Source organism: Asparagus officinalis, chromosome 2 (genome assembly GCF_001876935.1).
Source record: "Asparagus officinalis chromosome 2, Aspof.V1, whole genome shotgun sequence".
Lineage (NCBI taxonomy): Eukaryota > Viridiplantae > Streptophyta > Magnoliopsida > Asparagales > Asparagaceae > Asparagus > Asparagus officinalis.
The window spans coordinates 67,543,615-67,555,765 of NC_033795.1; positions in this window are offsets into that span (position 1 = coordinate 67,543,615).

Genomic DNA, 12,151 nt, shown 5'->3' on the forward strand with positions numbered 1-12,151 from the left:
AATGGGATGGGTATTCTTTGCCAAGTGGCGTTTTCAGAGGTAACTGTTTTTAGATATAGTATATAGATGGCTGTTGATGGCTGTGCCTTTCTCAAACTTCACGAATACGATGGTTGGTTTGCTCCCATGCCCATGTTGCGCGGCACAATGGTAGCTCAAAAGCTGTTTCAGGCCAACCCCTCCGATATAATCCTCGCTACCACTCCTGAATCAGTCAACGTGCTCTAATGGGGAGTCCTCCCATTGTGCTGTAATAGTGTGAACTTTCTACAGCAAAGAAATAGAGGTTCAATTAGGGGGTGTTTGTTTCAAATTCTATAATTTTAGGATATGGATGTCATCATGGGATTTGAAATCCATAGGTGTTTTGTTATATGTTGGGATTTCAAAAATATTGTTTGCTTCATTAATATTTTGGGATTTGAGATACTACAATTTGTAATATTTTATTTGTTTCAAGCTCAAATTGAAGCATTACCAAATGCTAAAATTTTGTAATATGATAAAGATACTTTCTTGGTGAGGTTACCTCACACAAAAAGACAAAATAGAGATTTGTCAAATCTAGGGGTGGGCAAAAACCAAAAAAAACCGGTTCAACCGAAAAAACCGCCCGAAAAAACGGGCCGGTTAACCGAACCGGATTAAATGGGTGAGAAGAAGACTCTAAACCGCCCGAACCGAATTAAACCGGTTTGGATCCGGTTTGAACCCCTGAACCGCCCGAAAAAAAACCGAACCGAATTTTCTAATTCGTTCTTTGTCGGATATTCATATTGCTCAAAATGGGAAGGACTTCATCGTTCAGAATTCGTTTAAATGGAAAGGACTTTTGGTTCGGATGAAGTCGGATGGAATAGCTTTCTTATTAGTGAGTCATCACTTGAACATTAAGCTATATAATTGCTCGGTAATTTGATTGTTATGTTTACATACATGTTTATATTGTATAGTTCCTTTTTCATTGGGCCTGCTAGCGTATATGCCCGCATTAAAATCGGTGAAACCTCATATAAGCTTTCAAATTCTACTAGAGGCATGTTAAGTTGTTTTCCAAGAAATGAAAGATAACCTTTTGATTATAGTTAATTAATAGTTGAATGTTACGTAACCATATGTACTTGTTGATATGGTTTGCACTCATTTCACTGATTTCGGTTTTTTGTTAGCTGTGGCAATGGTGTTACTTCAAACAAGCTCCACATTTCCGGTTTTTTGTTAGCTGTGGCAATGGTGTTACTTCAAACAAGCTCCACATTTCATTGTTTGGGGGAAAAAGTTAAGTAGACAAAATGGACAAATAATGATACTTCATCAGAAATTAATAGGCAATGATCTCAGGTGTGGGCAGATTTTTGTGAAATAGTATTAATTCGGTCCAAAACCGAAACTGATCCGAACCGATCCGAATTTCGGTTGGGCCGAATATTCGGATGAAGGGGAAAAAATCTGGATCTGGATGAGAGTTTTGAGAATTCTAAAAATTCGGATTGGATACGGATTGAGCTTAAAACCGATGCGAACCGAATATGCCCAGCCCTAGTCAAATCCTCTTCAATTGAGAGGTAAGCATACCCATTTATGGGATTTGTTAAAATCCTCTCCAATTGAGAGGATTTGGCAAATTCTAAAAATTGAACATTTTTTGCATTTTTAGAATTTAATATTCTAAAAAAATTCTTAAAACAAACACCATATATGGAATCCTAAAATACAAAAAAACTCATTTTTTTTATCCCAAAACTTTTAATCCATACCAAATACTAAAAATTTTGTTGAAACAAACACCCCTTTAGGGTCTCCAAAAATGTTTATAGTTACGATTTAAAACATGTGCATGTAATTTTCAGAGAAAACTATCTTGCATGTAATTTGCAGAGAAAACTATCTTATAACTCTTCTTGCTCATAGTGGTTTCCCTTCGTCTTCTTAATGCCAATCTCCACTACAAGTAAAGGCTAGTCGACCGAACTAAAATGATTTGACTTAGGGGGTGTTTAGTTTAATTTCTACATATTATAAAAAATGTTATCCACTCAAAATATGATTTATTTGTATTTCTAAAAAAATTATAGAAAAAGATTTGAGAAGTCAAAAAGTACTAATTTTTTTTACTTTGCTTATTTGATTCAAAACAAGAAAATTGCTCATAATTTTAAAGAAAATAGCAAGATTTCCTATAATTTATAGAAATTAAACCGAACATCCCCTAAATTTATAGAAAATTTTATCTTTGTAGAAAAATGTCAATGTGGTGTCATATTTTTTGGTGATTTTCGCTCATTTTGAGAGGAAATTGATTTCTGTAAATTTTGGTACTTTTTGTACTTTGCGAAAAATATTTATGTATATATTTTTTGAACCAAACACAGTTTACTGATATCTACAGAAATTATTAATTACAGAATTTCCATCGTCAGACATTTTTAGAAAACTCTTTTATAAAATTGTGCAACCAAACACCCCATTAAACAAAAGGAGAGGAGTGTTAGAAACACGGTACATATCACTTACCTCTCCCTTGATTAAGCCCAACTAATTATAATCTTCATAACAAAAAAACTAATCATAATCTTTGGTGCAAATAGTGCAACAAACAACTTTTTGGGCAGGTAGATCATGAAGCAATGTTGTTGCTTTTCAATTCCCCTTTAAAAATTTGTTGCTCTTTTTATGTGATAAATGTGATGGAACTAAACAGTTTTCACTAAGAAGCTCTAAATTAAGAAAGTAATGTCAAAATTGAAATTACATGCTCTCCAAATTAGTAAGGATCCCATTTAAATAATAAAGCTATATTAAATGAAGGTTTATGATGATAACAAAGATGGATCAGATCCAAATCCAACAATTTAGAGAGGATTTGCAGGGGAAATCTGCTAAACCTTTTGATTTGGCATGCAGAGGATCAAGATCTAAGTCCCTTTAATTAGGAATGCACTGGTTAATAGATAGTTTTTTTTCTCTTTAAAGTGTAAATTATGAATGTGCAACTAGCTAAAGTGAGTCTTAGATTTAGAATATTTCATGTTACGGTGACTCAAATACGGGACCAAAACCGTCTTTCTTTTTCTTGGTTGGCTTCCACGAGGATTCTATTTGCAATAGGACATGAAATCCTATTAGTTCTAAAAATTGAGCATTTTTTGCATTTTTAGAATTTAATATTCTAAAAAAATTCTTAAAACAAACACCATATATGGAATCCTAAAATACAAAAAAACTCATTTTTTGATCCCAAAACTTTTAATCCATACCAAATACTAAAAATTTTGGTGAAACAAACAACCCTTTAGGGTCTCCAAAAATGTTTATAGTTACGATTTAAAACATGTGCATGTAATTTTCAGAGAAAACTATCTTGCATGTAATTTGCAGAGAAAACTATCTTATAACTCTTCTTGCTCATAGTGGTTTCCCTTCGTCTTCTTAATGCCAATCTCCACTACAAGTAAAGGCTAGTCGACCGAACTAAAATGATTTGACTTAGGGGGTGTTTAGTTTAATTTCTACATATTATAAAAAATGTTATCCACTCAAAATATGATTTATTTGTATTTCTTAAAAAAATTATAGAAAAAGATTTGAAAGTCAAAAAGTACTATTTTTTTTTTTACTTTGCTTATTTGATTCAAAACAAGAAAATTGCTCATAATTTTAAAGAAAATAGCAAGATTTCCTATAATTTATAGAAATTAAACCGAACATCCCCTAAATTTATAGAAAATTTTATCTTTGTAGAAAAATGTCAATGTGGTGTCATATTTTTTGGTGATTTTCGCTCATTTTGAGAGGAAATTGATTTCTGTAAATTTTGGTACTTTTTGTACTTTGCGAAAAATATTTATGTATATATTTTTTGAACCAAACACAATTTACGGATATCTACAGAAATTTTTAATTACAGAATTTCCATCGTCAGACATTTTTAGAAAACTCTTTTATAAAATTGTGCAACCAAACACCCCATTAAACAAAAGGAGAGGAGTGTTAGAAACACGGTACATATCACTTACCTCTCCCTTGATTAAGCCCAACTAATTATAATCTTCATAACAAAAAAACTAATCATAATCTTTGGTGCAAATAGTGCAACAAACAACTTTTTGGGCAGGTAGATCATGAAGCAATGTTGTTGCTTTTCAATTCCCCTTTAAAAATTTGTTGCTCTTTTTATGTGATAAATGTGATGGAACTAAACAGTTTTCACTAAGAAGCTCTAAATTAAGAAAGTAATGTCAAAATTGAAATTACATGCTCTCCAAATTAGTAAGGATCCCATTTAAATAATAAAGCTATATTAAATGAAGGTTTATGATGATAACAAAGATGGATCAGATCCAAATCCAACAATTTAGAGAGGATTTGCAGGGGAAATCTGCTAAACCTTTTGATTTGGCATGCAGAGGATCAAGATCTAAGTCCCTTTAATTAGGAATGCACTGGTTAATAGATAGTTTTTTTCTCTTTAAAGTGTAAATTATGAATGTGCAACTAGCTAAAGTGAGTCTTAGATTTAGAATATTTCATGTTACGGTGACTCAAATACGGGACCAAAACCGTCTTTCTTTTTCTTGGTTGGCTTCCACGAGGATTCTATTTGCAATAGGACATGAAATCCTATTAGTTCTAAAAATTGAGCATTTTTTGCATTTTTAGAATTTAATATTCTAAAAAAATTCTTAAAACAAACACCATATATGGAATCCTAAAATACAAAAAAACTCATTTTTTGATCCCAAAACTTTTAATCCATACCAAATACTAAAAATTTTGGTGAAACAAACAACCCTTTAGGGTCTCCAAAAATGTTTATAGTTACGATTTAAAACATGTGCATGTAATTTTCAGAGAAAACTATCTTGCATGTAATTTGCAGAGAAAACTATCTTATAACTCTTCTTGCTCATAGTGGTTTCCCTTCGTCTTCTTAATGCCAATCTCCACTACAAGTAAAGGCTAGTCGACCGAACTAAAATGATTTGACTTAGGGGGTGTTTAGTTTAATTTCTACATATTATAAAAAATGTTATCCACTCAAAATATGATTTATTTGTATTTCTTAAAAAAATTATAGAAAAAGATTTGAAAGTCAAAAAGTACTATTTTTTTTTTTACTTTGCTTATTTGATTCAAAACAAGAAAATTGCTCATAATTTTAAAGAAAATAGCAAGATTTCCTATAATTTATAGAAATTAAACCGAACATCCCCTAAATTTATAGAAAATTTTATCTTTGTAGAAAAATGTCAATGTGGTGTCATATTTTTTGGTGATTTTCGCTCATTTTGAGAGGAAATTGATTTCTGTAAATTTTGGTACTTTTTGTACTTTGCGAAAAATATTTATGTATATATTTTTTGAACCAAACACAATTTACGGATATCTACAGAAATTTTTAATTACAGAATTTCCATCGTCAGACATTTTTAGAAAACTCTTTTATAAAATTGTGCAACCAAACACCCCATTAAACAAAAGGAGAGGAGTGTTAGAAACACGGTACATATCACTTACCTCTCCCTTGATTAAGCCCAACTAATTATAATCTTCATAACAAAAAAACTAATCATAATCTTTGGTGCAAATAGTGCCCGATATGAGCCATATAGTGTAGCTGTAGAAGCTAAGCCACTACCACCGGATTCTATTACGGATCAGCGAGCCTACGGCCCGGCCAAGGTGAAGGGGGATTGGGATTCTTATCATGCTTTACGACCTATCGTACAACATAGGTACGAACAGGCAAGGCGTAGATGCATCGAATTGAAAGGTGTGTATAGATTTTTATAGTTTATCTGTTAATATTTTAATTTGTATTATCGATATGGATTGATTTATATTTCACCTGAATTTCATTTTTTCGTAGGTACCGAGCGACCTGCTAGGCACGACCGTAGTGGTACCAAGGAACGGAACCTCATCCTAGATATTCCTCGGAGGGCCATGATCCGATAGGAGAACGACCTGCCTGTCAGCCTATTTGCTAATGCTTTCAACAATTTCCTCACCGCTTTAGCCAAGAGACATGATTTCTTCAACATATTTTTGACGTGGAAGTCACAACGGATTAATGCGCTGGTGGCTTGTGTTTTCAGAGAAAGTTGCCTTCATTGTAGAATTCATTATAATATGGATTGCTTACAAAGAATTCAAAATATTCAATAAAAAAATAAAAGATTACAACTTTTCAAAAATAACGCAAGATCCGTTCGTCGTTTCTTGCTTGCGTGGGTCTTTAGCCGGTGACGGGGATGTCGATATCCGTGGACTACCTGACAGTCAGATCAGATCCAGAACTTCATCGATTCATGAGGGAATCTAGAAGTAGAAGCGCTTATCTCGACAACGGTGAGATAATTCCTCTTCTTAGAATTATCATAACGGGATAACCCTAAGGATCGGATGCGGGCAATGTAGATCTGAAGAAGTTTTCTCTCATGTATTGAAGAACTCGATCAATCTTTGATCCGGCCGGGCTTCGCCAATTCTCCAAAAATCCAGATCTGAAAAATGAGGGCCTGAGGCCTGTATTTATAGGCTCTGGGTGGTTAAAACAACATAACAACCCGTTTTTGGGCCTGGAGACACCCCAGGGTGTCTCAACGAGGCCGAGACACCCTTGGGTGTCTCGGCTTTGGCCGAGACACCTTAGGGTGTCTCGGCCTTGGACGAGACACCCTAGGGTGTCTAGGCCTTGGCCGAGACACCTTGGGGTGTCTCGTTTGGGCCGAGACACCTCGGGGTGTCTCAATTCAGGCTGAGACGCTGTTTTTGCACATTCGTCCGTTTCCGCCGTAACTTCTTCATCCGAACTCGGATTTGAGCGATTCAAAGTGCGTTGGAAATCCGACGAGGAGTTCTATAAGCTCCAATGATTATATCATCAGTTGAACAAATGAGACACAAAGGGTATTTCGCCGTTTGTGAACAATACGAGGTTCCCGATCAGTTCGTGTCTTTGTTATTCTGAAATTCCGTTGGTTTACGTAGTCCGTCGATTCACTTCAAGCGTTCACTGATATCAATCAAACTTCTGTAAACCGGATAGTGACGTTCATCGTCGTTTCTTAGCACTGAGCTTTTCATGGAGACCTATAGGCGATTTTCGATGCCTACAGATACCCCCTCCAAAGCGTTCCAGACTCGTTTCTTTTATAGAAGAGGCTGAAATACTTTGGATATGATTGGTCCAGCCTTTGATTGGTGTAAAGGACCTGTGATTCTTGACTCCTTCGATTTTCAATCTATTCGATGCTTTGACGAATAGCTGAAGTTCTTTCGGCGTCGCGTTTATCGCCTGACCGTCGTTAAAGTCTCAAATCTAAAACTGATGAGTTAAGTTTGGCTCGTGTCGTTGAATTGACTTTGAACTGACTACCTCCGTCATGATATATTGTCTCACGTTGACTTTTTAATCGCAACGCGTTGACTGGCGTTGACCTAGGGTTACACGTTGACCAGTGTTGACCCTAGGGTTTTGAACGTCAAACGTTGACTTTTTGATCGCAACGTGTTGACTGGCGTTGACCTAGGGTTACGCATTGATCGGCATTGACTATAGGGTTTCGAACGTTGTGCGTTGACTTTTTTGATCGCAACGCGTTGACTGGCGTTGACCTAGGGTTACGCGTTGACCGGCGTTAACCTTAGGGTTTTGAACGTCGTACGTTGACTTTTTGATCGCAACGCGTTGGTTAGCATTGACCTAGGGTTACACGTTGACCGGCATTGACTCTAGGGTTTCGAACGTCGTACGTTAGCTTTTTGATCGTAACGCGTTGACTGGCGTTGACCTAGGGTTACGCGTTGACCTTATGGTTTTCAACGTCGCACATTGACTTTTTTGATCGCAACATGTTGACTGGTGTTGACCTAGGGTTATGCATTGACCGACATTGATCCTAGGGTTTCGAACGTCGTACGTTGACTTTTTTGATCGCAAACGCGTTGACTGGCGTTGACCTAGGGTTACGCGTTGACCGGCGTTGACCCTAGGGTTTCAAACGTCGTACGTTGACTTTTTGATCGCAACGCGTTGACTACCGTTGACCTAGGGTTACGCGTTGACCGGCGTTGACCCTAGGATTTTGATCGTCGCACGTTGACTTTTTGATCGCAATTCGTTGGCTGGCGTTGACCTAGGGTTACGCGTTGACCGGCGTTGACCCTAGGATTTCGAACGTCGTGCGTTAACTTTTTTGATCGCAACGCGTTGACTGGCATTGACCTAGGGTTACACGTTGACCGGTGTTGATCTTAGGGTTTTGAACGTCGTACGTTTATTGGTGTCGATTTTCATCAAAACATCCAATAACCGACGAAAACGGGTGAAACGGGCCAAAAATCGGGCTTGAAAAGGGCATCTGGGGGCTCGAACTAGGTTGAGACACCCGTGGGTGTCTCAACCTTGGCCGAGACACCTTAGGGTGTCTCGGTTCAAAAACAGAGACACACCCTCTCCTCTTTTGTCTTCTTTTATATGGTGCACTTTTCTTCTTTCAAATTTTCAAGAGAGAGTCCTTTTCCCCCCAAAACCCTATCTTCTTCCTCCTCTTATCCAAACACCATTGTTCTTACCCTTTAAGAACTCCAAACCCATTAAAACTCTCTCCCTTTAAAACGCTAAAATTCAGAATTTTTGTGCTCCTCTTTTGGCCGAAAATTGCCTCATCTCAAAGCTAGGGTTTCATAACATCTTCAAGCTCAAGACTTAATTTTGGAGTTGGGTTTTCAAGCTTCTTGATTTGGGTAAGCTTCCTCTCAAAAAACTCTCTCATTTTTTTTTGATAAAGATTGGAACTTTATGCTTTTTTTCAAGATCATAGCTTTTTGTTCTCGTAAGTTAGGTTTTATGAAAAAGATAGGCTCTTGATGATGGGTTGTATGTATGGACCAAAATTTGGGGGTTTTATGCAAAACATGCAATATGGCCGAAATTTGGGGGGCTTTTATGCAAAAAAGGACTGAAATTCGCGATTCTTATGTAAAGGTGGACTGGAATTTGGGGTTGAAATTCCATACCCATTTGGCCAAACTTTGAGGGGTGTTTGTATGCAAAGAATCAATGTTGTTTGAGGGGTTTATTTGCAAAAAGCAACCCAAAAAATTGTAGAGGTGTTTATTTACAAAAAGGGCTAAAATTTTAGGGCTAAAATTTCAAAAGTTTAGACCACAAACTCATGACCAAAGTTTTTAGGAGGGTATGCGGAAATTAGACCGAAAATTGTGAAGGGGTCTATTCGCAAAATTGGCTAAATTTTTACAAAAGGGTTTATTTGTAAAGTTAGCCAAAATTGTGGGATATTGGGGGTGTTAAATAAACAAATATGGTGATCATGATTCAATTCGAGCATGTCCTTGATTATAATTTGGCCTTGAACACGAGGGGTATTTTGGGTATTTCACCAAAATTTATCATGAGAGTTTATACTGCAATATGAGCTCACTGTTTTGCATGCACGAAATTCGTAGGTTTAATTAGACCTTAACCATAAAACCCTACTTACTTTATAGGATTTTAGTTAAAGTTCTTAATTTTCCTTTTAAATTTCAGGTGTGCAGATTTATGATTGTACCTGACCCGTCGATTTTCATTACAGATTTTCCATGTCTCCGCGCCGATCCCGGTTTCATAGGAGTCGCTCCCTTTCGCAGCATAACGAGAAGGAGGCTCCCACGGCATCTTTTTCGGTGGCATCTTCTTTCGGGGGTGAGCATTTATGCTTTATATATCCCCGATTGATCCCTTTGCGGGTCATTCGGGAAGAACCAACATCCTCCTTTACGGGGACCGAGGTTTTAGGAAATTTGCGGCTCTGTTACACCCTCATTTGGCCCCTTCGCGGGTCATTCGGGAAGAACCGACATCCTCCTTCGCGGGGGTCGAGGTTCCAGGAAATTCATAGTTCTGTTACACCCTCGTTTGGCCCCTTCACGGGTCATTCGGGAAGAACCGACATCCTCCTTTGCGGGGGTCGAGGTTTCGGACTTGCTTTGCTTGGCCAATTCAAGTCTTCCGGCATATTGGGGCGATTTTGTGTCGTCTTACACCTTGTAGGTCGGTGTATGTCACCACGTTATTTACGTGATGATGCATACCGTTCTTCCAGTGTAAGACACTCAAAATCGTCTCTCCAATTGCCCTGTGGATAATCTTATCTCGCTCTCTTGTGAGATGGATTTAATTCTTGTATAATTTATGGATAGTTTTCTGACTTTTACCCCTTGTTTTGTTGCAGTCGAGTTTCCAGCGGACAGTCTTCCCCCTCATGCTATCACTGGTTGTAGTGGGGAGGTTTTCTCTTCTGTAGCCATCAGGCAGGCTATTGGTCCGCTTCCTCAATTTGATGGGAAGCGTTCTGATGAATCTTGCCGTTTGATACGAGATGGGGGACGTCATTCCTTACGCCAGCTGATCATGGATGCTCCTTTCACCGCAGACTCTATTTCTACTCAGGCTTTAGAGAGGCCTAGTTATCTGTTTGGAGATTCCGTTGAGGATCCGGCCAGCCTAGTTATCTGTTTGGAGATTCCGTTGAGGACCCGGCCAGGTTGACTTTTGATGACGAGCATTGGCTGAATAATGATGATGGAGCTCTTCTTTATGTTCCCTCCATCCCCCGTCAGCATTCCTTTACTCATTTGGAGGGGCAGGCTGTAGAGCGTCGGATGTCCTGGAATCTTACAGAGGATAGCGATCGAGTTCACTGTGGATATATTTCCCATCATAAGACTCCAGGCTCCAATGGGCACCATTATATTTGCGGTCTTCGACCAGGGATTCTGGGTCTTGATACTGCACCCCCAGGCGAGGTATCAGCAGCTGCTCCTATTGTGAAGAACCGCCTGGCTAAACTTGGGAGGAAGTTACCTCCACCAGAGTTCAGGTGTTTTGGTTGGCCTTACTCACAACCCAAGGGATGGTGGACACGTATGACCAGTTACGTCTTGGGACGTTAGGAGAATGATCTGAGAAGCAGCGGTTTGTACGCGCTTATACGAGGTACTATGTATGGATTCTCGGTCAGCTGTCGCCACTTCTTAGCATTGTTAGAAACATATGTCCCCGATAGTAACACGTTTCTGACTAGCGGTGGAGAGTTAGGGTTGGCTCTGCATGAGATGTACCAAGTTTCTGGTCTTTCAATAGGGGATTGTCCGTACCAGGAGTATTTTCCCTCGAACCTGCAATTGGAGTGGTTGAAGAAGGATACTCCCGATATGTACGATACTCTTTGGGACCTCACATGCCGTTATCATACCTCTCTGATCAAGGTTACCACTCAAGCGAAAAGGAAGAGGTAGATCAGCTTGAAGCAGTTCGCTGTTTATTTATTCCAGAATTTGGAGGGTAATCCAGGCGAGATCAGTCGTGAATTAGACGTTTTGACACCTTCCGCCACTAATGAGTTGATGGAAAAGGCCGAAGCTTGCTCCTACACGATTGCCAGTGCTGAGGGAGCCCCTTTAAAAATTTGTTGCTCTTTTTATGTGATAAATGTGATGGAACTAAACAGTTTTCACTAAGAAGCTCTAAATTAAGAAAGTAATGTCAAAATTGAAATTACATGCTCTCCAAATTAGTAAGGATCCCATTTAAATAATAAAGCTATATTAAATGAAGGTTTATGATGATAACAAAGATGGATCAGATCCAAATCCAACAATTTAGAGAGGATTTGCAGGGGAAATCTGCTAAACCTTTTGATTTGGCATGCAGAGGATCAAGATCTAAGTCCCTTTAATTAGGAATGCACTGGTTAATAGATAGTTTTTTTTCTCTTTAAAGTGTAAATTATGAATGTGCAACTAGCTAAAGTGAGTCTTAGATTTAGAATATTTCATGTTACGGTGACTCAAATACGGGACCAAAACCGTCTTTCTTTTTCTTGGTTGGCTTCCACGAGGATTCTATTTGCAATAGGACATGAAATCCTATTATTTTAGAGCGTTTGGATACCATGGCGTTTTTACCGTTTCCGTTTTTTTTTCAAAAAAATAATGAAACGCGTTTGGCAACCGGGGCGTTTTTTTGACTTGACCCTTTATAAAATCCAAAAATTAAACACTTTTCTCAAAACACCAAAAATATGTTTTGAGATTCTGTTTTTTAATCTAAGCCGCCGCCGCCCGCCGCCGCCGCCAGCCC